The sequence below is a fragment of the Leptonychotes weddellii genome, chromosome 9 (assembly GCF_054177405.1).
Source record: "Leptonychotes weddellii isolate Sample4059 chromosome 9, ASM5417740v2, whole genome shotgun sequence".
In the NCBI taxonomy this organism is placed as follows: Eukaryota; Metazoa; Chordata; class Mammalia; order Carnivora; family Phocidae; genus Leptonychotes; species Leptonychotes weddellii.
In genome coordinates, this window is record NC_138377.1 from 45,185,132 (window position 1) to 45,213,006 (window position 27,875).

Genomic DNA, 27,875 nt, shown 5'->3' on the forward strand with positions numbered 1-27,875 from the left:
AGATCCTTTGCCTCTTTGGTTAGATTTATTCCTAGGTATCTTATGGTTTGGGGTGCAATTGTAAATGGGATTGACTCCTTAATTTTTCCTTCAGGAACTGGAGGGTATTATGCTGACTGAAATAAGCCAATCAGAGAAAGACTTGTATCATATGATATGAGGAATTCTTAATCTCAGGAAACAAACTAAGGGTTGCTGGAGTGGTGGGGGTGGGAGGGATGGGGTGGCTGGGTGAAAGACAATTGGGGAGGGTATGTGCTATGGTGAGCGCTGTGAATTGTGTAAGACTGTTGAATCACAGACCTGTACCTCTGAAACAAATAATACATTATATGTTAAAAAAAGAAGCAGGAAGGGAAAAATGAAGGGGGATAATCAGAGGGGGAGATGAACCCTGAGACACTATGGACTCTGAGAAACAAACTGAGGGTTCTAGAGGGGAGGGGGGATGGGTTAGCCTGGTGATGGGTATTAAAGAGGGCACGTACTGAATGGAGCACTGGGTGTTATATGCAAACAATGAATCATGGAACACTATATCAAAAACTAATGATGTAATGTATGGTGATTAACATAACATAATAAAATTTAAAAAAAAGAAAAAGAAATGAAAAAAACATAAAGACAAAAAAATAATTCAAAAGTTACCTGTGGATTTCAATCATTTTACAAAGTATTAACATACTCTTAATACACAATGGGATATCAAACAGTAACCTGATATTTTTTCTTAAAATAAAATGCAAGTTTTTCCATGTTATTAGGTCTCCAGGAAACTGTTATTCCAGCATGTTGTATTGTAATGTTTATAAATTTTCCTCTATTTTTGGACTTCAAGTTTTTCCTCTAATATTTGCTATAATAAACAATGCTCCTAGAGATGCTTAAAATTATTTTTCAGAACAAATTATGCTACATACATTTTAAACCAGGAATGATAATGCTATAGTTTAAGACTTCATTTTTTTCATTATTTTGCTTAAAATGTTATATTAAAATCTCATACTGTAATTTATATTTTATCAGTTTATCTGCACATTGCTCCTGGATTTTTTAAAAAATGTATTTCAATCCCATATTATTTGGTACATACAAATTCAAAAATGTCCTCTTTGCTTTGTAGATGCATTCTTACCAATATAAAATCACTCCTTTTCCCATTTAATGCTTTGGATCTCAATTCTTTTTATATGATAACAATATGACAATCTCTTCTTTCTTTTTGTTTACTTTTTGCCATTATATATTTTATCCTTCCTTTATTGCTAGCCCTTTATTCCATTTTGTTTAATGAGTATTCTTTAAAATAAATGAGTTTAACCCATATTTATTCATTTTTATTACATGAATGGACCTACTTGATGTATGGCTTTTTGTTGTTGTTGTTCTTTAGAGAGAGAGAGAGCTTGCACATGAGCAGGGAGGGAAGGACAGGGGAGGAAAGACAGAATCTTCAGGCTCCACATCCAGTGTGTAGAGCCTGACACAGGGCTCAGTCTCAGGACCCTGAGATCATGACCTGAGCTGAAATCAAAAGTCTGATGCTTAACCAGCTGAGCCACCCAGGCACTCTGATGTATGGTTCTTTGATAGTATATTTTAAGCTACTCTTTCTTTCTTTTTCCTCCTCTTCTTCTCCCTTTTCTCTTTCCCCTTCTATACCTCCTCTTCTCTCTTTTCTTCTTTTCTGTTGTCCTCTTCCCCACTCTTTTTTCCTCCTCCTCCTCTTCCTTTTTTATTTCTTTTATACTTCTTCTACCTTTTCTCTTTTCCTATATGCTCCAGGACATCATGCTCACAAGAAACTCTTTTTTTTAGAAACTCTTGATCATTGTTATTGATTATGTCCGGAAACAATTTTGGCTCCAAATAGAAGAAATGTGAGAGAAAAAATAATTTTTTTTTTACAACCTCTTAATTGCTTTCTGAATGTGTGAATAGACAACTCCAATATCTCCATTCTGACATGTGTTCTCTCTATATATGATTAAGTCCACTCATGTGACCTGGAGTGGGGGGAAATAGTACTAAGAAAACTCTGATGGTTGTTTCCAGCATCCACACTGTCTCAGAAATACATATATATATATATACATATGTATATATATATATGTATGATCTTAGCACTTGCCAATCTACCATAACTATTCATAGATGAATAGTATTTCTCCTCAAGCCAATAAGAATGCACCAATTTTAAAGTTAACATGTTTGGAGATTTAGAATTGTAAACGTAGAGGGAGTTCAGAAAAAAAACACACAACTAAATGACATGGTAAAATTAGATATTAACACCCCGTTAAACAATCATTTCTGCAACAGGTTCCTTAGTTTCTCATGTGCTGTATAATGAGATGATCTTGTAATCCTCCTTATAAAAGAAAAATGGTTCTATCCATTTTATACGTAACAGCTACTTTCTCTACTTATTAGTACTCTATGTATTTAGAAATATATTCACAATCAAACTACTTGTAAGAATCAGTCAGTAGATTCTTCTACTACCCAATAACAAGAGCAGGAGATGAAATACATTTGTTCTCTGCCATTTAAAAAAAAAATTAATTCGCTGCTCACCTGAACATTATAGTTATGTTTTCTGGGATCCAGTGCATTACTAAATGGAGCTTAATTTGCTTTGACCTAAAAAAGTACAGAAAATAATGAAAACTTGCTCACTAGGATAAATATCTCAAGTTCTAGTACTACCTGATGAATAATATAAAGACACTGACATTTAAATTAAGGCTAGGGGCTACTGGATGGCTCAGTCAGTTAAACATCCAACTCTTGATTTTTGCTCGGGTAATGATCTCAGGGTCATGAGATAGAGCCCTACTTCGGGCTCCACACTCAGTGTGGAGTCTGCTTGAGGTTCTCTCTCTCTCCCTCTGCCCCTGCCTAAATAAAATAAAAAATAAAATGAATTAAGGCTAGAAAATCTAATAAAGACTATCATTGACTCACTAAAGATTATAATCATAATATAGTTGCATTGTAAAGCAACTTGCTGGGTAAAGATAAAAAATGAAATGTAAAATTAATGCCACAAAAAAGACCTAAAGCTTATTTCAGAGTATAGATTTTTTTAATTCAAAAAAAAATTCATTGAAATATCAGCTTTGATATTTTTATCTATGTGATGCTGGATGATTTACCATTTTTCCTCATCTATAAGAGGGTATGTTAAAAATAATTTGAAGATAATGGTCTTGTTAAATGAAATAATGTGGATTGGCAAGCATGTAGTAAGTCCTCAATGACTATCACATGTAAAATTATTTTTGCTTTTAAATCAAAACAAAATTAGATTTCTTGAAACTGTGAGCTCCTCTGGTGAATTTTAAACATTTTCATTTTCAGTAATGTTTTGATTTGAAGCACTTTAGAATATATTTATTTTCACTATATTCATTCTAGTTTAATAAATTAGATATATAATCATTTATTTAAACAGAGTTAAGTGTGATGGTTTAAAAATACTATTATTTTTAAAGATGGAATTTGATGGTTGTCATGTTTAAAACAAAGTATAAGAATTTAACTGATACACCTTATTTAAATCTTTTACCTCTTATTTTTAAAGTAACTATAATTTATCCTACATAAAATAAAATTACTTGCTGCACTACATAGGTAATTTTGTTTACTTTTGGCACCATATTGCACTTTACTTAAGAACATTTCCAGAGAATCACAACACCAAAATTTTGCTTTTGCAATTAAAAGAAAAAGCACTGTAAGCTGTTTTATTAGAAATGTGGGTGATACTCTTAAGAGTAGATAATGATTTTGGAAAGTGAATTTAGAATAGGGTGAACTTTAGTGCAGTGTACGCAAAATGGAACAGTACACACTAATCAATTAAAATGGGACAGATTATCTTATGGTTGTTAAATATTTTTACATAGATAATATAAGGTAAAGTTTTACTTGTGTTACATATTCTAAACCCCACATCTCAAAATTGGAGACTGTATGTTTTATCAAAAATGGGAATTATATCATATAATAGAAAGATAACTAAATATTTGCACATGTGCCCATGAGGTTGGGGGGCAGAGAGAAGAATGTACATGTAAATATACATTCATGATAGTATAGATGAGAAATTACTGTGGCATTACTTTTTAAAGGAATGAACAGCAAAAAGCTGAAATTAGCAATATAATAGGTTAGGTAGGTTATGATACATTTACACAAAGAATTATTATGCAGTCAATAAATACATCCAAGTTATATTATTAAGAGGCGGGAAAACAAGATGTGGAATCATTTGTCTTACATATTGGTATTTTTAATATCCACATAAAATGTTAGAATCCTTTCAGGATCTGAGTAAGCAGTTTTGAGGGTCACTTGGTAAGCCAGATATGCATACTCTCTACAAGAATAAGTGAATAAGTGTTTCTATTTTAGGCTGTAACAACTATTAAAGTAAAGGCACCTATTAATGCTTGATTTCTTCTTGGAGAATAAGATATATAAGAAACCATTAACAGTGAGAAGTTGGAAGTAAGATTGTAATATTTATTGTTATTAGCATTTGAATTTTTTAAAAGTCCCTTAACTATTAGTAGACGATTTAGTTTTTTAAATGACGGATCTTATGAATACAATATTTATGTGCATCATTAATCCATACGTTTTAGTCTCTCCTAGAGAGACATTTTAATATAAGCTTGAATGTATCCAGCTTTTTAAAAAAGGCTAATATCAATCAAGAATTAAAAGTTTCTCTTTTAGCAACTTTAAAATATATAATGCAGCATTATTAGCCACCATTCTGTACATTTCACAATATCAAATCCTTATATTTCACACCTGAAACTAATATGTCATATGTCAGTTACATCTGAATAAAAAATTAAAAGTTAATTACTACATTTCTCTAAATTATCCTTTGTTATATAAACACAAGTTAATGTTTTCTTATTAGAATTATTTTATCACAAAAAAAGGAGGCAAATATGAGGAAATTATGTAGTTCTCAACTCATAGCTGAACTTTTCTGTAGAAGTCACGATTGCCTGGCATAGAATTATCTCTATCACAGAAAGCATCCATAACCAGATTTAAAGACAGCTTGATGATATCATGATAGGATTTCAAAATACTCTATAGAACTAATATAATTCTGCAATAGGAGTGAAAACCTGCTAACACAGAAGGATTTATTTCTAAGATTTTGTTACTACATAAGTCAGTGTCAAGTCAACAGGCTTTGGCATGGTGAAGCCCAGGCTAACAGATTTACATCAGCTTTTTCTAGGATGTTCAAAAGTTGTTTTCATGCCTACTGAAAAGAGAGCAAAAAATATTATTGTTAATATACATGTATATTGTTGTACAGGACTAGACCCAAATTGCTCTAAATAAATAGAAATATCTATACTAATCAAAAACTTTCTACAATATGGACAGAAATTTAATATATGTTAAAATGATTCCTAAAAACTCACTGAAATGCATATAGATGAATTCCATAGAAACTTGCATGTTTATAGAAACACACATGTTATAGAATTAGGCGATAGTAACATGAGAAATTAAAGTATCAATATATATTAAGTGAATTTATTTATTTGCAAATTGCAAGGCACCAGATGAAGCTGTGGGTATCAGGTAGGTGCTGCGAAAGGACAGATCACTGGGAGCAATTTCCTATCAGCTAAGACTGTATGTTATCAAATTCTTATACTGAAGATAGGTGTGTGTGTATGTGTGTGTAGGAAACAGGTAAATAACTGTCATGGACAAAGCCTCAAAAATATAATTTCTTAAAGTCAAAAGTCCATCTCCATAATCACAAGATTGGATTTTACCCATTGCCAATAATTGTAAAGGGTCTGAAATTTTACCCTGCTTCTATGCTACAAATTGGCCTGCCATAATTGCATGGATATTGGCAGAGGTCATAAGTTTTCTGGGTCAGAAATAAAGGACTTTATTACTCATGGCACAGCAAGCAGTTTGAGCACTATGTGAATGTTGGTTCTCTTCACTTCTCATATCTCATGAAGGTAATGGAGAGGAAGGCTCAGGAGCATGCTGCACATACAGTGGGTTTACATTCTAGCCGAAGGCATTTAAACTGAGGAAACCCCAATATCTGAAAGGCAGCCACCAGTAAATCTGTTCAATCTTTGCCTCAGAGGAAAGACATTATCTTTACTATCTTGGACAGCAAACAATTCTGAATTTTGCCCCAGAGGAGGTACTATCTCTATCTTCCAATGTGGTTTGATTTACAAACATCCATGAGAAAATGATGCAGAACAGAAGCTCTTACTGCCTCTGTTTGGAAGATGTGCAGAAGGAGAGAAGCCCTTGGAGAATTGTCTCTTGGATAATTTTCTGACAACTATAGAAATGTTGGCCTTTTGAAAGAAGTTTTAAATTATTTCAGAATTAAAATAGGAATCCATCTAGACTTTCTTAATATTAGATTGGCCTGACTTTTAATGACTTAGATAATTCTTGATTATCTATACAAAGGAATTGTTTGATTTGATTTTTGACTTTAGTAAATGTCATTTCTCAAGAATCTGTTGAATTGATGATCCACTAAACAATATTATTAGCCTCCACTCAATAAGGATCCAATTCTTAGGCTGATTCTAGTAAGTTTATCTTGAGAATTTTTTTTTAATGACACATATAACTCCTACAAGTATTGGATAGCTTTTGCTCCAATTAAAGTATGGAATTATAATAAATAATAATTTGTAGAATTTTATTGATACCATTCCAATATTTATTCTATCAAGGAAAACAAAAAGCAAAATTGTATTCTAAAATATATGGAAATATTTAAAAGTTTTCTCTTTTAGTCTTTGCCACTCCCTGGGTAGTAGTATATTGAAGTATGTGAACACCCAGACCATAAATGTCTACCATTAAATATGTTTGTGATTTTACCCATGTTATAAATGTGAGGCTATAAGATATTACAATATTTAAACAAAATAGAGAAATCACCTAGTAAATATAGAATTTGAAAATGTTAGGGTCTGATATTTCTTACTTTCTCTTTGATTTGCTCTCCAGGAAAATCAACATGATAACCTTTGAAAATTAATAGCAAGTATTTGGCTCTTTTTATAAATCTTATGTCCTTCTTCCTTCTTCCATCCCTCATTCTCTCATGATAACTGAGCAGATTTACATAAATTGGTTGCCAAAATATTCTTTTTTTTCACCTAATTAAACTTTGCACTTTCCTAAGAAAATTGGTAGAATGATAATACCGTGGCTTAAAAGGAAGTTCACAGCAGACAAAATAAGAATAAGGCCTAAAAATGAAGCAGTTGTTTTTTGGATAAGGGTAATCAGATAAGGGCTGGGGGGGTGTCAATAAATTTCCAATGGAATATTCCAGAAAATAGGCAAGGGGAAGTATATATTATGCAATTTGTGAGTATCTTCTGGTTGAATTTAGATAAACATGTTTCATTTTAAAATGTTATATAAGGATGATATTTAAAATATTGTTTCTTTTTGGGGGGGCACCTGTGTGGCTCAGTTGATTAAGCACCTGACTCTTGATTTCAGCTCAGGTCTTGATCTCAGGGTTGTGAGAACCAGCTCTGAACTGAGTGTGGAGCCTGCTTAAGATTCTTTCTCTCCCTCTCCCTCTTCCCCTACACCCCCCCCAAAAAATAAAATACAATATGGTTTCCCTTTTTATATATTTAGAAAGAAAGTGCTTTGTGCCTTTCTGAAAATTATGCAGATTAGTGATGGCAGTCAAATTATGCAAAAGAATGAGGCTTCAGTAAACTGAGTATAGTCACAGACTTTGTTCCTGAAGTAACCTGTCATCCATATATATTTCAATTTTTCTATAGTCTTTTTGTGTCTAACCATTTTTATGCTCTTCTAGTCTTTTCCTCTGTTTCTTCAGACTTAGGAATCATCTGTGGGGCTCTCTGAGTTGTCAATTATGTCCACTCTAATTTCTGGACTTCTTCTAAGCATTTTTAAAATGGCTCAACAACTCTTTGTTTGAATTTCAATGATTTCCCTAGAAATGTCCATATTTTTGAGATTTCCTTAAAGAAACAGAAGAGCCTTCAAGGTCTGCTATATGGCTCTGAGAGACTAATACCATTTAAAACCATGTAGTCACAGGAAGTGATAAACTTCTCTTTATCTCTAAGAAGGAATGAAATGGAATGAAATGAATTACAGGCTTTGGGTGCACATGGAACTCAAGGACACTTTGGCTATTAAAATAGATATGCTAGGATTATCAAGTTACTTATGCAATGAACCTGCAATTTTAAGCTCTGAATAGTAACAAAAAGCAGCATAGGCAATAACTCATAAAGAAATAGATTGCAATTTTATTTAAAGATTTATTTATTTATTTGAGAGAGAGAGAGCACTTGTGCAGGAATTGGGGGAGGGGCAGAGGGAGAGAATCTTTAAGCAGATTCCTTTCTGAGCACAAGCCTGAAGAAGGACTCAATCTTACCACCCATGAGATAATGACCTGAGCCAAACCATGAGTCTGAGGCTTAAGCAACTGAGCCACCCAGGCACCCTGATTGTAATTTTTATAGTTAAAAGTCTTGGGGCACCTGGGTGGCTTAGTCGGTTAAACGTCCAACTCTTGGTTTTGGCTCAGGTCATGATCTCATGGGTCCTGAGATCGAGCCACCCTCTCTGCAACACCCCCTCCACCAGAATCAGCAGGGAGTCTGCTTAAAGATTCTCTCCCTTGGCCCCTCCCCCCACTCATGCTCTCTCCCCCCTCTAAAAAAAAAGTCTCTTTGTTCTCTGTGGTAAAAGTTTAATGTTTATAAGGTTATCAGAGAAGTAAGTTTGAAATGTAATGCATTTCAGTAGCAGAAGAGAGCACAGGCATATAGATTTACTTTCAAGGTGAAAATAGTCATATTTTGTACCCAGTCTTCATATCTAAATGGCAGAGCCATTAATACTCATAGATACCGCAAAGCAAATTTTCTTTTTCTTTTTTTCTTTCTTTCCTTTCCTTTCCTTTCCAACAAATTCAAATGCAATCTATCTGAAGCATTATTCTTTTCAACTTTTCTAAAATACTTATTTATCTTACCAGATTTGAGTATTAGAAGGTAAGGTTTACAGGTCATTTTTTGATTCCTAATACAATAAAATGGAAGTAAATATATTAGAAAATAAGCCACTAAACACCTAGAAGAATACATAAAAAGAATAATGTGGGGGGCACCTGGGTGGCTCAGTCAGTTAAGTGTCTGGCTCTTGATTTCAGCTCAGGTCGTGATCTCAGGGTCATGAGATTGAGCCCCATGTCAGGCTCCATGCTCAGCACAGAGTCTGCTTGTCCCTCTTCCTCTGCTCCTCCCCCAGCTCTCTCTCTCCTTCTCTCTCAAATAAATAAATAAATAAATAAATAAAAAAGAATAATGTGGAAATATATGATGAGCAGGAAAGAGTTCCTTGACATATTTCTTCATCCAAATAATCTGAATTTTTCTTTTTAGTTTCTCATATTTTATGATCATATAATTTAAATGGATTAATTTGTGTTTACTGAGTGTTTGCAGTTTAATCACCATGTGTGGTAGAAAAATGAATAAGGCAAAAATCCTAACTACAAGAACCTTGAAATGAGGCAGGAACCATAAAATATTTGTGAAGGTGTGAGTAATGTACATAATAAAAAGCAGAATATCATTTGTTATATTAATTACAAGATAAAGATAAATTTAAATTACATGATGTCAAGGAGTCAGATAACATATCCTAGTAATAGAGTGAATATAAATTAAAATAATGTCATATATATCAAGTGCCATGAAAATATTTGTGTTTTCCATTCCTAGGAACTTGTTGTAACACATCAATCCAAGCAATAAAAAAAAGTTATATGCCTAGAATCTATTATTCTGCAAAAGTGTCAAAAGAGCCTAAATGTTGAACAATAGCAGAAAAAAGTAACTTTTATAATTCAACTCAATGAAATATAATGCTGCCTTAAAAGGATAGTTTTAAAGACCATAGTAACAGAAAATGTGTTAAGTAAACATGACTTCAATTTTATTAAATCACGATAAAATTATTTTAGAATTAAAAGCATGAAAAATTGTCATAAAAAGATAGTATAGCAAACAAATAATGGAAAACACTAAACATCATTACCAATTTAAAATGTTTAACATGAGGGGTGCCTGGGTGGTATAGTCAGTTAAGCATCTGACTCTTAATTTCGGTCCAAGTCATGATCACAGAGTCCTGACATCGAGCCCCACTCCGCGCTCAACAAGGAGTCTATTTGAGATTCTCTCTCTCTCTCTCCCTCTTCCTCTGCCTCTCCCCTGCTTGTGTGCATGCTCTCTCTCTCTCAAATAAATAAATAAATCTTTAAAAATAAATAAAATGTATAACATAATACAGTTATTTTCCTTATTACCTGAATATGTTGTTTTAATTATTCCCTTTTAGTAAATAGAAAAAAAAAATCTTGGTTCTCTCCCTAATCTTGTTTTTTTTTAAGATTAAAAATTCCTGAATTGCCAATTCTTTGGGCAGTTGTCCTAAGAATAATATCTAGTATTTGTTTACTACATATACGTGTATTGAGAGATTCCTTGTTGTTGAATAAATAAAAACAATTTTTTGGCCATAATATCTCTCAAATATATAAACCTTTGTCACTTAACTTTTTCTATATCTGTAGATACCCATACTTTATTTTTCTATATCTTTGTGTCATATTGTGAATTGTCAAACCAGTATTATTCTCTCCTACGTTGCATGGGAGAAACTTTGGAATTGTACTTCCCAGAATCTCTTGTCAGCGGGATTCTGGGTTAGATTATACCAATGAGAAGTACTCACATAATATTTGAAAGACCAAAGTAAATGAGAAGCCATTAACCTCCTCTGGCAGTGGTGGGCAACACAAAATTTGTATGAACTCCCAAGTTCCTATGTGAGTGGATCACTCACTCAATTTGGTACTGCAGGAAGGAGAACTCATTAGAACCAGTTTTGTGTAATTTCTGCAGCCTCCTAATCTCCAAAAAGGACATATTCCTCTGACTTATGCTCTCCAAACTCTTTTGACAATTCTCTAAGCATATTTAAATATCTTTTACGATCTTTTTTCTGTGAAAATACCTAGGGTATTTGGAAATAGAGTTATTTACTCTAATAATTGAATATGATTAAACTCTGGTAACAATTTATATCCACATCAATAACTGTATCTCTCTATGTCTTATCTACAACTGTATCTATACATAGCCGTCTGTTGAGGAAAAGGAGTTATCCAGAAATGCTGTAAAAACAAATGCTAGAATTGTCTTTGAACAATGATTTCCAAGAAATCAAAAAGTCCAATTCATGTATAACTAAAGGTTTTTCTAAAATATCTATGTTGGCAAATTGTTATAGTACAGTTTTTTCCAGTGGCATGCAAAGAAGTGTTTAGAGTTACATTTTAAATACCTTTTAAAATGTTAAATTAAAAATTAAATATTAATTTTAGTGTATGTCACTCTGATTCTATTTATAATCAAAGAAAAGCAGAATTATTGGTAAAAGTAATATTTCAATACTCATGTTATTTTCTTATGTCATTTGGCAAATTTTAAATTTATCATCATTTTTACACTTTTAAATTATATAATCCAGTAACTCTATTCACTGCATATGAAGATACTATCTATGATTATCACTTCAAATACCATATTGATAGTTCTACTCCCCAGGCCTTTTGATTGGAATTGAATGTAGTCCTTGAGAAATGACAGTTCATTGATGTAAGCGATAATTTCTTAGAATAAAAAAAAAAGTCAGAAATCTCTCAAACCTCCAACAGATTTAGGAGTATGTAAGGTATTGGGGTAAATATCAAATCTGCATAAAAATATAATTTTAAAAGTCTTAAAGGAGATAATTATACTCAATTATTATTAATGTTTTGTGCAGTTCCAGACAACTAGTATTTATAGTCACCCAGATCAGACCATCACTGTGTGTCTAAGGACAAAATTACCTTACTCTTGGATCCTGTAGAGAACTGGCTGGTCTTTTTCACTTCCTTTTACTAATACCTATACTTTTCACTTCAACTGACTTACAATTTTTCTTCTTGAAATCACCCTTTGTTTTCCCATAGTAAATTGTATAACTCAAATTATTTACCATCATCTCTCAATGCCACAGTCTGTTAAACGGCTATACATTCTGCGTATCTTTTTTTTTTTTTAAGGACATGAATATGATGATGACATTTCCCTCCTTGAACCATTCAAAATCTTACTCTTTCTCCTCAAGAAACGTCCAATCCCTTACTATGATTTATAGAACCTTTTCTGTTCAGGTCCCCACTTAGCTACCACACCATATATCTTGATAGTTGACTGTTTCTCTCTGTTCTAGAGTTACTTATAATTTCTTCAATATGTGAAATTATCTCCAGAACAACTCCAGAATTTTGCCAAGTAGAGCGAAAATAAAGGAGATTGGAAATGAGCTGGGTGAAGTTCTGGAAGATATTAATACTGTCTCTATTTGGCAGCCAGTTCCAATTGCAATTCCTTGGAAGAAATACAATAGAGATTTTTCCAAAAGGGTGATGTTAAAAGGATGCATCTGCAGAAGTGATCATTGACTACTGAGAGAAAGCACAGCTCTTCCCTCCACAAAGGAATCACCTGACAAATTATTTCTTAGTCATCAGGCCACAACATATATGTTGCTTGTGGAAAACCTTCAAGACTGAGGTCGGTACTCTTGCTTTTGCTTTTTCATGACACTTTGTATCTCTGCCCATTTTATAATACTTATCACACTGTATTATAATGTTTTTTCAAAATGTATTTTTATTACAGAAGTAATGTATGAATATTTTTGTTCCAATAGATTGAAACAATGTCTTATGACAGTAAAATTTTCCTTCTTTAAATGTAATATCTCTATTGCCTCTCAATTGTCAGAGATAACACTGCTAACAGGGCATTTATATACAGAAGTATAAAATTTTAGTTACTTTTCAATTCAATCTGTTTTTATGTATTTTGAGTGTTGGGCTTTTGAATAATAATTTTTGAAAAGAGACTTCCTCTGTTAAGAGTTTGAAGACTAATGAATAAGGGAAAGTATAGGAAAATATATCACTAGATGCCTGATGTTTTAGTAAAGAACTGATAAGTGGCAGAGTCATTCAGAGTAGAGAACAGATAGGTTTTAAAGCCTTCTGTTGAATTAAATGTCCTTCTATATGGTATATTTTAAAATATCTTAAATGAGTTTGTCTTATACTAAATCATCATCTAATGTGTGTGTATTTAGGCCAATAGTCACTAATTTTATTACAATTTATTAATTAATGTAGTTAGGTCCTTGTCTTGTTTACTTTTTATAGCTATGGAATTTTGTTGATTCTGGAATTATTTAGTTCATCTTCCTCCATACCAGTATCTCAACTCTGTACTTTCACTTGATTTGACCCAACTATCTCAGTGAGTCTGTTGGCTTCCAAAGGGTCTGTGTTCTTACAGCTGTGGTCTCCCCAAGGAACTTGGAAGACTTTCTCTACAAGCAGTACAGGGGTTGGTCTCCCTCAAGGACTGCCTTGGACCTTGCAGGAGAGGGCTCCTTGCCCTCCAGATCTCAGGATATAAGAATCTGGCATGGCTTCTTGCATTATTCAGCCTGCCCATGTCTATATCTAGACACACTCTGCATGCTTTCACAACATAATATTTCAGACTAAGGAAACACTGTAAACTTGTTAAGGTTGACTCCCCATTGTACTTTTGCCCTTAAAATATCTCTAATAAACAAGTCCAGCAATTGCAGGATAGAAGATAAACATATAAAAATTAGTTGTATTTCAATGTACTGGCAATGAAGAATCCAAAAATAAAATTAAGCAAATCATTTAGTTTACAACAGCATCAAAAAGAATAAAATACATAAGAATCAATTAAAGAGTGGGGGCGCCTGGGTGGCTCAGTTGGTTAAGCAACTGCCTTCGGCTCAGGTCATGATCCTGGAGTCCCGGGATCGAGTCCCATATCGGGCTCCCTGCTCAGCGGGGGGTCTGCTTCTCCCTCTGCCCTCTGCCCTCTTCCCTCTCGTGCTCTCTGTCTCTCATTCTCTCTCTCTCTCAAATAAATAAAATCTAAAAAAAAAAAAAGAATCAATTAAAGAATGGCATAAAATCTGCACACTGAAAATTACAAAATATTGTTGAAAGAAATTTAAAAAGATCTAAATAAATGGAAAGGCACCCCATGTTCATATATTGTAAGACTTAATATTGTTAAGATGGCAATACTTCCCAAATCTACAAATTCAACATAATCCTTAATAAAACCCAATCTAGATCTGTAGCAGAAATTAGCAAGCTTATTCTAAAATTTATGTGGAAATATAAGGGACATAGATTTGCTAAAACAGTCTTGAAAAATAAGACCAAAGTTGGAATATTCAAAATTCTTTAGTTTAAAAAAAGTGCTCTAGACAGTATGGTCCTGGCATAGTACTTAGAATCTAGAAATAAACCTTTACATTTTTTAACAATTGATTTTTGACAAGGATGCCAAGATAAGTTGATAGGAGAAAGAGCAGGGTTTTTTAAGAAATTCGGGTTTGGGACAACTGATTCAAAAGAATGAAGTTTGATCCCTACCTTACCCATGTACAAAAATCAATTCAAAATGGGTACTATCTGTAGCATTACCCCTTCTTCGACCATAACCACACAGTTGTTAAATGGCCTTCTCTGGGAGGTACTGTCCTGCATGAAACCCATAGTCTGGCAGATTGGACTGCACCCAGCCAAAGGACTCCAAAGTGCCTGAAGTTTCATTCTACCCAGGCAGGCTGGTACTTCACAAGAGTACAAATGCCACCTAAAAAATTATAAAATTTTAGGGGGAAAAGAAGTGTCTCAAATTTGAAAAGGGAGCTGGACAGAACTTTGTTCTGTGATTATAATTAGCAGCCACTTTTGTAAAGTATTAAAATTCTTTTTTTTTTAAAGATTTTATTTATTTATTTGAGACAGAGAGGGAGAGAGAGCACAAACAGGGGGCAGTGGCAGAGGGAGAGGGAGAAGCAGACTCCCCTCTGAGTGGGGAGCCTGATGCAGGGCTCAATCCCAGGACTCTGGGATCATGACCTGAGCTAAAGGCAGACACCTAACCAACTGAGCCACACAGGCACCCCAAGCATTAAACATCTTTTAAAAAATGTTTGATCAGCATCCCAATACATTTTAATGACATGAAAATCCCCTTCCAAGAAGTCATATTTTACCCATCCAGCTGATCTGCAGTTTGTGATAAATCTAGTATTACCATTTAAATATTTAAAGATGCAAGGACTTTAACCAACCTTATGAGTTGGGGTCTCACCCTTAACCTAGCCTCCTCTAATGTTAGTATCTTATATAACCATAGTATTTATCTGTTTGTTTTATTTTGATGGGCAATGTTAGTGGAGGATTTAGGGCTTCTAAAATAAGCATCTCTTTTTAAAACATTTTTTTTTAAAGATTTTATTTATTTATTTGACAGAGAGAGACACAGCGAGAGAGGAAACACAAGCAGGGAGAGTGGGAGAGGGAGAAGCAGGCGCCCCACGGAGCAGGGAGCCCGATGCGGGGCCTATCCCAGGACCCTGGGATCATGACCTGAGCCGAAGGCAGACGCTTAACGACTGAGCCACCCAGGCGCCCCTTTAAAACATATTTTATCTATTTATTTGAGAGAGAGAGAGCACATGCAGGAGCAGGGGAGAGGGGAAAATGGAGAGTGAGAAACAGACTCCCCGCTGAGCTGGGAGCCTGACTCAGAGCTCAATCCCAAGACCCCGGGATCATGACCCAAGCCTAAGGCAGATGCTTAACCGACTGAACCACCCAGGTGCCTCAAGCATCCATTTTTTCATTCAATGAATATTTATTCAATGTTTCAATAATTCCATTCACTAGATTAAAATAGAGAGTAGCCCAAAGTGAAATAAGTCAGTCAGAGAAAGAAAAATACCATGTGATTTCACTTACATGTGGAAGGAAAGAAAGAAAACAAATGAACAAAGAAAAAAAGACAAACCAAAAATAGACTTCTAACTATAGAAAACTGATGGTTACCGGAGGGGAGGCATGTGGGGGGATGAGCAAAATAGGTGAAGGGAAGTAAAAGTATACTTATCATGATGAGCACTGAGTAGTGTATAAAATTTTTGAATCACTGTATTGTACACCTAAAACTAATACAACACTATATAGTAATGATACTGGAAATAAAATTTTTAAAAATATAAATAAAAAATAAATGCAAATTACAAAAATGAAAAATAGAGAGTAGTCCAAAGAAATAGAGCCAGGCACTGTTCTAGGTGCTGGGGATAGCACAATAAACAAAATACACAAAATCCCTGCACTCATGGAGATCACCCTTTGGACTGAGAGATAGACAACAGATGAGACAAATAAATTATATAGTATAATAGATTATGCTGAAGAGAATTGTCAAAATTAAAGCAGAGAAGGGAGATGGATAGTGCCAGGTAGGAGAAGTTGCAGTGTTAAATAGTGCGGTCAGGGGAAGATCTCTCTGATGTTAAAGTTGAGCAAAGATATGGAAGAGTTTCATACTTGAGCCTTGCAAATACCCTGAAAAGCACATTCCAGAAAGAAGGAGTCCCAGCAATGAAGACCCTCTTGCAAGAACATGAGAAGAAAACTCAAGTATCAGGGAGTCGTATTACAGGAACAAAATGATTAGGGCACACCAGGCAGGCTTCTACCTTTTGACTTTGTGCCTATTGTTCCCTCTGCCCAGAACACTCTTCCTCCAGATGTACACTTAAGTTTTTATCTCCCTCAAATCTGTGCTCAAATCTCACCTTCTCAATGAGGTTTACTCTAACCACGCACTTTAATATTGCAATCTGCTTGTGCCTCTTTCCACCATTAACAACCTAACATTCTGAATCCCCCTTACTCTGATCTACTTTTACTATTCTTCATAAAATTAAAAATTTATGTTCTAAGTCATATATGTTGTTTATTGTGTTTCTTCCACGCTTGAATGTGAGTTTATGAAGGCAGGCATCACTTTTGCTTGTTTAGTGATAGATACCAAGCATCTAAAGAGTGTCTACCACATGAAAATATTTGATGACTAAATCAATGAATGAATGCAGAATGAATAAATAGTTGATGAAGAAGTAAGTAAATGAATGGAGGGCTGTAAGTGGAGGAATGATATAATAACTTAGATGTATTGTGTAGAACAGCCTAAAGGAAAGTAATTGGGGATGCAGGGAAACAAGGTATGAATGCAGGGAAGAGATATTTGTAGCTGGGACCAACATGAGAGCTTTAGAGACAGCAATGAGGTGCTTAGCATCTGTGTATATTTTTGCTAATAGATTGGAAGTAATTTATAGAACAAAGAGAAAAGTTGACTATCACGTCAAAGATTTTGGTCGAAACACCTAGAAAGATATTATTTCATCAGACTGAGAAGAATGGATAGAACAGATTTGGGTGGCAGAAGCAATCAGGAGTTCCATACTAAATATGAGCACCAAGAGAATGAGAAGTCCAAAGATTAGGCCCTGGGCACTCCAATATCCAGAAATGAGGGGGTTGAGGAGAGACCAAAGGAGATTAAGTAGAAATAACCACTTAAGTAAGAGGAAAAATCAGATATATATGAAGTCCTGAAAACTAAGGGTGGGAATGATAAGTTTTGTCAATTGTTATTGATAGGTCAAGTAATATGATGTTTTTAATGAATATTTAATATTGATAGAGTAATACGGAGATATTGGTAAGCTTGACAAAGCATGTGACCTCCCCCCCGACATACACATATCACTTCCAACACACATCATCCAATTTCTTTGTATTATATAATCACTGCTGATAGTGATCTCATGAAAATTTCTTTCTCTCCCTTATAAAATGGCATTGGACTTAACATCTTAAACTTCCATTCATTTGACCTCTGGCCAGTGAATTTCCAGAATATAGTTACAGATTGCTTACTTTTGATTTGAAACAGTCACAACACAAATACACAGACAATATGAATCAACAAAGCCCATTTCTCTGCCTATTTCTGTACCACCTTAGCTGTATGTCATTGATCAGAACCTCTCTGAGTTTCAATGTCTTTTTACACAAAGCAAGGAAAATAGATTATTTAGGGATTACCACTCCCTCTAAACCTGAAAGGAGATCCCTGGACACCAAGTGCCCTGTGGCTCAAGTACTGATGTGATAATTGATTGTACAGAAAGGAGCAGAGAATCCAAAAAGAGTGCATGAAACTCTATGAGATAAATTTTGCCTTAAGTCAGCCATGGGCCCCAGTCTGCATTACTTGAGCTGTCTCAGGAAGTTTACAACTCCATACAAGCATGGAGCTTAATTTCCTCAAAAGAGCTCACAAATTTTATGACAGTGGGTATTGTTACTACTAAAATCTCATTAAGACCTAATTGAAGTATAAAATGATGTGCAATGTTAATGAAATGACAATGACACTCAAATGTCATTGTGAAGATTTAGAGCAGTAACAAGTTTTAAAGAGTCTAAAATTGTATGCTACTATGTATGATAGGCCACTCATTTCATCAATAAATGTTTATTACCTCAATAAAATCAACTTAAATTATTTGGGGGAACAGAGCTATATTATAATATAGGTAACAGATGATAATTTACCCATATGTATTATCTTGCTATAAATGATATCAATTAAGCTGACATTTTATATTTATGCATAGTTCAATTTTGTTGAAAACACTGATTTAAAGTTAATTAAATACTCTCCCAGATTTTCATTTATTTTAGACCTATTAAAAGGGGCAATTCTGGACATTTAATCTAAAAGAAAGCAAAAACTATACGAAAAGTTTTCAAACCCACCAAATTAAGGATGAGTCTAATAATTTTACTATATATTTTATGCTTTCCCTTAAATTTGTGATCTCACTCTAACATTAAATAAATGGCCCTAAATGTGCATAAACCTGAGAAAGAAATGAATCACTCCTTCTGTTGTATAGCCCAGAGTGTAATAACTTTATCCACAAGAGGTCACAAATATCTGTTGATTGATATGTAGCACCATTCAATCCTCAGGCCAAAAAATTCTGGGCGTTTAATTTCTCTTGTTAAAATACATTTTAACTAATGACAGACATCAGAGATTAGAGGTGACCTAGGAGGCTATAGGGAAAAGCTCATTACCCAGAGCAATAAATGTGGAGATCTAGTACTTATAGACCATAATGATGGGATTCTATTTTGATGTGTAAAGTATGTAAATGAAAATCAATATACAGTGTATTTTAGGAAAAACCCATATATTTAACCTAATATATATTATTGAATATCATCTTCACTGTGACTTACTTAAGCTTTTATTACATCCCAATTAACAAAAATTTCATGCCAGTCTTCATGAAAACCACTCTATTTCCCTAAAATTATGCCAGTGATGGCAGGAATAGCCTATGCAGGACTGCCTCAGAGTCTATTATAGAGGAACATCCATTGCTCAGAGATAGTAGGAAATAAGAGTCCCTTCCTATGACATTCCAGCTGCATAGACATTAACAAGTCATCAAACTTTCAATTTCTTATTTTTCTCACCTATTAAATTGCAATAAATAATTGATTCAAGTATTAATTTTGTGAATATTACAAAATGACCATTTTTATAGACTGTGAAACAGTTGTAAAGTGACAGTTGTAGACAGGACAAATGAGGCACCTGGTTTTATAAAATTTCATTCTTATGTAGGTGAAACATGAGAAACATACGTAAGAACATATCATCTACTGATGTCCTATGCAAAAAGAACGGCAGATGAATTGGTAATTAAAGTCTTATTTGAAGTCATATGAATGAAGGGAAAGCATAAAGATTTATGGTAAAAACATCACCAAGGGGATAGCAATTGTAGAAGTCCTGAATTGGAAAGCTTTATTATATTTGATTAACACAATGAAGGATATTTGGGACAAGTAAAATGCGGTAGAAGATGAAGTAAGAAAGAGAGATAAGAAGCACAGCATGGAGGACCTTAAAGGAAAGTGGAGAGCTTAAATTTTGTTCTAAAGCAGTAAAAAGCCATCAGGAACTTTTTTCAAAACAACTAATAGACTTTAGAACAGCTTGGGATTTACAGAAAGATTTAGTGGAAAGTACAGAGTTTTCCTATATCCTCTCAAATCCCCCTGCCACCCACAGTTTGCCTTATCAACATCTTGAATTCGTGTGCTATATTTGTTACAATTGATGAGCCAAAATTGTTACATTATTATTAATTAAATTCCATAGTTTACATTCAGGTTCACTCTCTGTGTTGTATACTTGTTGTATACTCTGTGTTTTGATGAATGTATAATGGCATGTATCCACAATTATAGTGTCATATAGAATAGTTTCATGTGCCTAAACATCCTGGACTCTACCTATTCATCTCTTCCTCCTGCCCAGAGCCCCTAGCAATCACTATTCATTTTACTGTCTCCATAGTTTTGCCTTTTCCAGAATGCTATATAGTTAGAATCATACATTATATAACCTTTTCAGGTTGGCTTCTTTCACTTAGCAATATGCATTTAAGTTTCCTCCATATCTTTTCATGGAATAACTCATTTCTTTTTTATTGCTGAATGATATACCATTTTCTTGATGTACCACAGTTTATTTATCCATTTATTTATTGAAGAACATCTTAGTTACCTCCAAATTTTGGAAATTATAAATAAAACTGCTATAAGTATTCTTGGGCAGGTTTATGCATGAACAAAAGTTCTCAACTCCTTTAACTAAATAGCAAGGAGTTAAATTGCTAAATTGTACATTAAAAGTATGTTTAATTTCAAAAAAAAAGAGTATGTCTAATTTCATAAGAAACTGTCAAAATGCCATCCAAAGTAGCTGTACCATTTTGCATCCCCACCAGCAATAAATGAGAATTGATATTGCTCCATAACCTTGTCAGCAGTTAGTGTTCTCAGTGTTTTGGATTTTAGCCTCTTTAATAAATGTGTAGTGGTGGGGTGCCTGGGTGGCTCAGTCAGTTAAGCATCTGCCTTAAGCTCAGGTCCTGATCTCCAGGTCCTGGGATCGAGCCCCACGTCTGGGCTTCCTGCTCAGCGGGGAGTCTTCTTCTCTCTCTTTCTCTCTCTCTCCCCCTGCCCCCTCCCCTGCTCATGTTTTCTCTCTCTCTCTCAAGTAAATAAAAATCTTAAAAAATAAATAAATGTGTAGTGGTATCTTGTTGTTTTAATTTATAATTCTCTGATGACATATGATATTGATCATCTTTTCGTAAGCATATGCCATCTGTATTTTTTTTTTTTTGGAGAGATGTCCATTCAAATATTGTGTTCACTTTTTAATTGGATTGTTTAATTTCTTGCTCTTATTCTTAAGAGTAAATATTTACTCTTACTTAAGAGCTTTTAGTGTATTTTGGATACTAGCCTTTTATCAGATACATGTTTGCAAAGATTTTCTCCCAGTCAGTGGATTCTTTTCATTCTCTCATTTCTGTGTCTTTTGCAGAACAAAAATTTTAATTTTAATGGAGTCCAATGTATAAATTTTCTCTTTCATGGATTATGCTTTTGCTGTTATATCTAAAAAAGTCATCATCAAACTCAGTCAACTAAATTTTCTCCTATGTAATCTGCTACCTATTTTATAGTTTTGCATTTTACATTTAGGCCTACGATCCATTTCGAGTTAATTTTTGTGAAAGATACAAGGTCTGTACCAAGATTTTTTTTTTTTTTTGCATGTGAATATATGGTTGTTCCAGCATTATTTACTGAGAAAAATTTCTCCATTGACTTTGCTTCTTTGTCAAAGATCAGTTCAACATCAGGAACTTATAAAAAGGGCAATCAATTATTTGAGTTCTTGTTTTTCCTATGTTAACTCTGCTATATCAAGAAAGAATTATAATGGCAGTGGGCAGAAGATTAGAAGAGATTCTGGAGAATTAGTCAAAAGAACTTGCTAGTATTTTGGGATGTGAGGGTGAAAAAAAGCAAGAAATCAAAACATAATAATGTTTTAACAATGTGAATATAGGGAATGAAGACAGCCAACCTCTTAAAGTTGCATTTGGCCCGAGATTCTATGACTTTAATGTTATCAGGAAATTTGCAAGTTGTTAAAATTTGGGTGGGCTTGTTTACTTTTGTTTCTGTTTTTATTTTTGTTTTAAAACTACTGTCTTTGTAATTGAAATTTTTATTTTATTTCACATTTGATATCATTTAAATTATTATAAGTTAGTTATTCTACCAACATACCTGAGATGGTTAGGAGACATGAAAAAAGACCCAGTAAAAATGTGTCCTCAAGATATCAGCACATTAAATATCTTACCCTCCTTTTCAAAATGACAGTGGCAAGAATGATGAGTAATATTTTGCCTTTGACACTAACTTTTAATGATTTCTTACAATGTAGATGACAATGTGTTGGTTTCTTGTTAAACTTTAATTAAATCATTTCTGGAAATTATCCAAATATTAAAAGAAAATGGTATTCATGTACAGTCTTGTCACAGTGTTGATTAACACTTTTAAAAGGACCGAAGAATAAAAAAAACAATAGATTTTACTAGTAAATTCTTCACAAACTGAAACTTGGAAAGAAATTTGTCACACTAATGATAATAATCTTGTACAAAACATAGTCCACTAATTAGGTAAAATCACAAGGGAGAAACTAACAATTGCTGCAATTGTAAAATGAAATACCCATCCTCTAGAGAGGAATGGTGTAATCATTACAGCAAGGTTTCTAAAAATATTGCTTTTAATTTTCTTTTTATTTTGGATACATGAAGACCATAATCTTTGGAAGCTTCTTAGTCAAATCCACTTTAGGTGATAATAGGGGTTCCTACAGAAAGTCAGGAAAATAATTCTACCTAGGATTGTGGTGTGGCTTTCCTATATTCTTCCCCTTAAACCTTTTATATGCTTCCAGATCTCTTTTAGGCAATGCTTGTCATGATGTAACCAAAAGATACCTGATTGCCATATTGTGCAGACATGAAATTTACCAAATTTTACCAACATATGTCACTTGCTGTAATAACTGCAATCCCTGAATAGGTTTATAAATAATAGTATATTTGCATAGATGACTATATATATATCAGAAGGCTGAGAAAGAAATTTTTATTTTGTGCAAGTCATGCTTTTATCAAATAAAAGCAACTAAAATTTTATGCTCTGAGTTATTTTCATTATTTATTTATTTATAATGGTGTAAAGAAGGGATAACTCCTTACTACACAGATTCCCTCAGAAAGTTTGTAATCTCAATTTTCAGTGTTGGAGGAAAGCATAAAAGTCACATAATTTCAACTATGAATCCAATCCATGAGTCCCCTCTAAAATGTCTAATTCTGTGGTTCTCAAATCTGGCTCCAGTTAGGATCATCCCAGGAATTATTTTTAAATTACTGATACTTAGGTCCTATCCCGAACAGTTGAATTAGACTATCTTGGGGTAAGACATGTTCATCAGTGTTTTTAAAACTTCCCCCTGTAGGAATCATGTGCCACCAGAATTGAGAAGTACTGTTCCACCTTATATATGTGCCAACAAGTTAGAATCATTCCCACAACTATTCCCTAGTACCATATAAACAAGACAAATTACGAAACTTTGAAGTCTCTGAAGATCAGTAAAAATTTGCCCTGGACGTCTGGAATGACAGTGTGAAGAGCTCAGTAAACCCTTTCCCTAGCAAACAGCCATTTGTGTGTGTGTGTGAAAATTATTTTAAACAATAATAATAGCCATATAAAGTCTCTGGAAATTATCCTATGTGCATACAATAATTTGAGAAACAATTTGATTTATTCAAGAAAACCTGTTCTGGTTAAGAACGGCGAATCTGTGACATTTGAGCCACAACCTGGTTCACTCCTCACCCAGCCCTCCCATGTCCCAGATCCTTGTTCCTGAATAAACTCCCAGTTGCTCTACTTTAAGTGAGTTTGACCAAGGGGAAACCAGGGCCTTCTGCTTTCCTCAAATCCTACTTCATGGCTACAATTTCGTTCATTAGGGGCAAGCCCCAGTAGCCCTCTGTGGTGAGAGCACCTTTCCACTGAGACACCACAGAGTGGATTGGGGGTCTCCATGGTAAAAATTTATGTAAGAAAAGAGTTTCACCGCAGTAGGGCGCTAAAGTAACAATATGTTAAATGAAACCCAAGTGACCAGAAAACTGATGTAGCTTCCTAAACTGTTAATCCCAGGGAATAGTGTAGAATTTGGAAAACTTTGGGGTTGTTGATAGTTATTTTCCTAAGTGTGTTAAAATATATCTAGAAATAGCATGCAAAAATATTTTTAAATAGTTTGAACATATACATTAATACACACATTTCTATATGTGACAAATTAAAATATTCATTACTTTTATTTTTTACAAATGTAAACTATGTCACCACCACTACTATCAAGATATATTATATTCCCATGACTCCAAAGAGTTCCCTTGGGTCCCTGTGTTGTCAATCTCCTTCCTAACCCCAGCCCTTGGGAAATACAGATCTAATTTATGTCTCTGTAATTTTGAATTTTCTAGAATGTCATTAAATGGAATCATATAGTTATTTATTTTCTGTGACTAAGTGACTTCTTTCACTTAACATAATACTTTTGAGATTCATCCATATCACTGTATGTATCAGTAGCTTATTCTTTTTAATGACTGAGTATTCTAATGTGTGAAGTATTAAGATTTATCTGTTCATCATTTGTTGGACATTTAGATTGTTTTTAGCTTGGGGACATTATTCATAAAGGTGCTATAAACATTTACAAATATGTTTGAGTGTGACAATGATTTTCCTTTCTTTTTTAGTTAAAAACCTAGGAGAGATACTGCTGGGTTTTGGTGAGTAAATGTTTAACTTAATACCCAATGCCATAAAGTATTTTTTGAAGTGGCAGTATTGCAAAATAAAAATATTCATTTTAATATCTATGAATCAACTGTACATATTCTGGCACTGCTTACCCAGTTAAATACAAGGGAAGAATACTTTAGGGTTTTAGCAGAGGAGAATGCTTTAAAGAACATATCTCCCATTGCCATGGTCATCTTTCTGCAGAGAAGTAATTGTAGTTTATTTTTTTTTAAGATTTTATTTATTTATTTGATAGAGAAAGACACAGCAAGAAAGGGAACACAAGCAGGGGGAGTAGGAGAGGGAGAAGCAGGCTTCCCACCGAGCAGGGAGCCCGATGCGGGGCTCAATCCTAGGACTCTGGGATCACGACCTGAGCCGAAGGCAGACGCCCAACGACTGAGCCACCCAGGTGCCCCAGTAATTGTAGTTTAGATTCCGTTACTCCATTTATTCATAGGGTTTCCCTGTAAAATAAGCAAAATGGCCACAGCAACTTCAAGCTCATTTTTTTCTTCATCTTTTTACCCTAGATTTTTTTTTTCTATTTTAGGCATTAGCACACCCAAATTCTGTTTTATATCACACACACACACACACACACACACACACAAATGTGCATGTATTTCTAGCCTCTCTCATTTCCCAGAAGGTAGACCTTCTCTAACACCCTAATGCTAAGTATTCCAGTTCAGAATTTGAAAACAAAAGAGAAAATAAAGACCATAGAGATGGAAGGAAGTTCACAAGAAAATGCTAAGTGAAATTTTGCTAATCTGTATAATAAAGGAGAAGAAGGGAGAAACACTCTGAAAAGTGTCTGAGAGAATTTCAGAAGATGAGAAAAGAGAATATTGGAAGCATTTAGCAGTGTTATGACTGAAGAGTCCCAACAATGTTTTTGGCAGGTGTGAGTAAAGATTGAAATTCCTTTTAAATTACTTTCTGGCTTCTGCACTATGTTTCTCGGAATGTGACGCCACTTAAAACAGAATCACTGATCACTGGTTGGTGGCTTCAATTGGATGACAGTTGTGAAAAACAGATCTTTGTGAATATGTATGTGTGTAGGAGGGAGAACCTATTGGTGTGATGCTGTTAAACCTATTTTTTACTTTCTAATTCTCTTTAAAGTTACCACACATCTATTACTTTGGAGGCAGCAGGGCATCTGTCTTTGAAATCAGACAAGACTCAGTTAATATCTGCAGTTCATTAACTGTGTGACATTGGACTTGTTCTTTAACTCATTTCCCTCACCTTAAAATGGGTTAATAAGGGATTAACTCTCAGACCTCCTTTGGGTTTTAAATGAAATAATGCAATGAAATGTTTACTAAATTTCTGGGACATAATAAAAGTAAGGCAATAATAGTTATTATTGGCTGTTGATTGTTTTTTATAAAAAAAAAAATAGTAACAACAGGGCTCCTAGATGGCTAAGTCAGTTGAGCGTCTGACTCTTCGTGCTCTGTGATCAGCATGGAGTCTGCTTGAGATGCTCTCCCTCTGCCCCTCCCCTCACTTGCAGGCTCTCTCTAAGTAAATAAATAAAATCTTTTTAAAAAAAGAAAGAAAATAGGAACACCAAAAAAGAATGACATAGTGGGAGAGACAGAGGGGTTGATGAGAGAAAACATCCTGAAAAATATGCTTAATGGATGTCTAAAAAATGTGTTTGGAATAGGTGAATGATTGATTGAATGCATTCACAGAAAATTTTCACAATGCTATTTATATAGTGAGTGTTTAATGTCGATGATATTAAAAATATTTCTAAGGGATAACTACTTTCATTAAGTTTCTCTCTTCCACATCTCAGTTCTTTCCCATTTAAACATCTTTCATTCTCTAGAAATACTAATGCTCTTCACAATTTAATGAATGATTAATGTAGCTAAAATATTCTTTACAATTTACAGTTAGAAGAAATATCTAAATAAAAGGTCAGAGTATTTTAATTTTAGCTTTGTTGTCAACTCTATATATAAATTTAACCATCTTCCTTAAAACATTCTTTCAGTATGTTTAATGTAAATTATTTATTACAAATGATATAAATAATTAAAATGTGTGATCTAGCTATGGCTTTGTTATGTTTGGTGTCTTGTATGACTATTTAAAGGTTAATGATTAAATAGGGCTCATGTAGATGACTGTTTATGGCTTGGTACAGATGCATTTACTTTTTTGTTTCAGATAAAATTGTTATCTAATAAAAATAAAATAAACAGTGTGCTCGCTTAGGCAGCACATATACTAAAAAATAAAATGAACAAGAATCCTATGTTTAGTAATAAGACTGAAATAGTATTTGGACTAATCCTTTTTCTGAAAACAACTAAAATACTGGATTACATATATTTTAACAGCTTCTTATAACATCAAATTATAGTTAAGGTAGAAGAAATAAGGGTGCTTGAGTGGCTCAGTCGGTTAAGGGTTAAATTCCTTTAACTTGAGTTAAATTGAGTTAAATTCCTTTAACTTGAGAACATTTTCAGAACCTAGAAATCACTAGTTTGAGTGCCCAGATTAAAAGCCAAAGGTGCTTACAAAGGAAGTACAAAGGAGTGCACATCCCGGTCAAGGGTGATCTGACAGCGAATTTGCCATACAAGCCATACTCCAAATGACTGCAAGGAAAGTTGTCTAGGTGCTAAGAAAATCAGAGGGAAAATGCTATGAAATTATAACCCCTATTCACCCCTCACAAGGAATTGCCACCCACATTGCCATTACCTTGGCATTTAAAAACCTTAAGCCACAAATGTAATCTAAAGTTTTCTAGACAGGTGATCCTGTCGTTCTACACTGAAGGCATGCATGTCTATGCTAAATGAATTTCCTATTGTGTACCTAGGTGAATTTCCACAACTATTGTTACAAGGGAAGCAAAAAGTTCAATAAACGTTCTTAACAAAGC

At 33.9% G+C, this 27,875-nt stretch overlaps 1 pseudogene; it reads right to left on the bottom strand.

Moving 5' to 3' along the window:
* LOC102749529 (kinesin-like protein KIF2A pseudogene) overlaps positions 1 to 27,875 on the bottom strand; it is a 55,466-nt pseudogene that overhangs the window by 21,922 nt on the left and 5,669 nt on the right.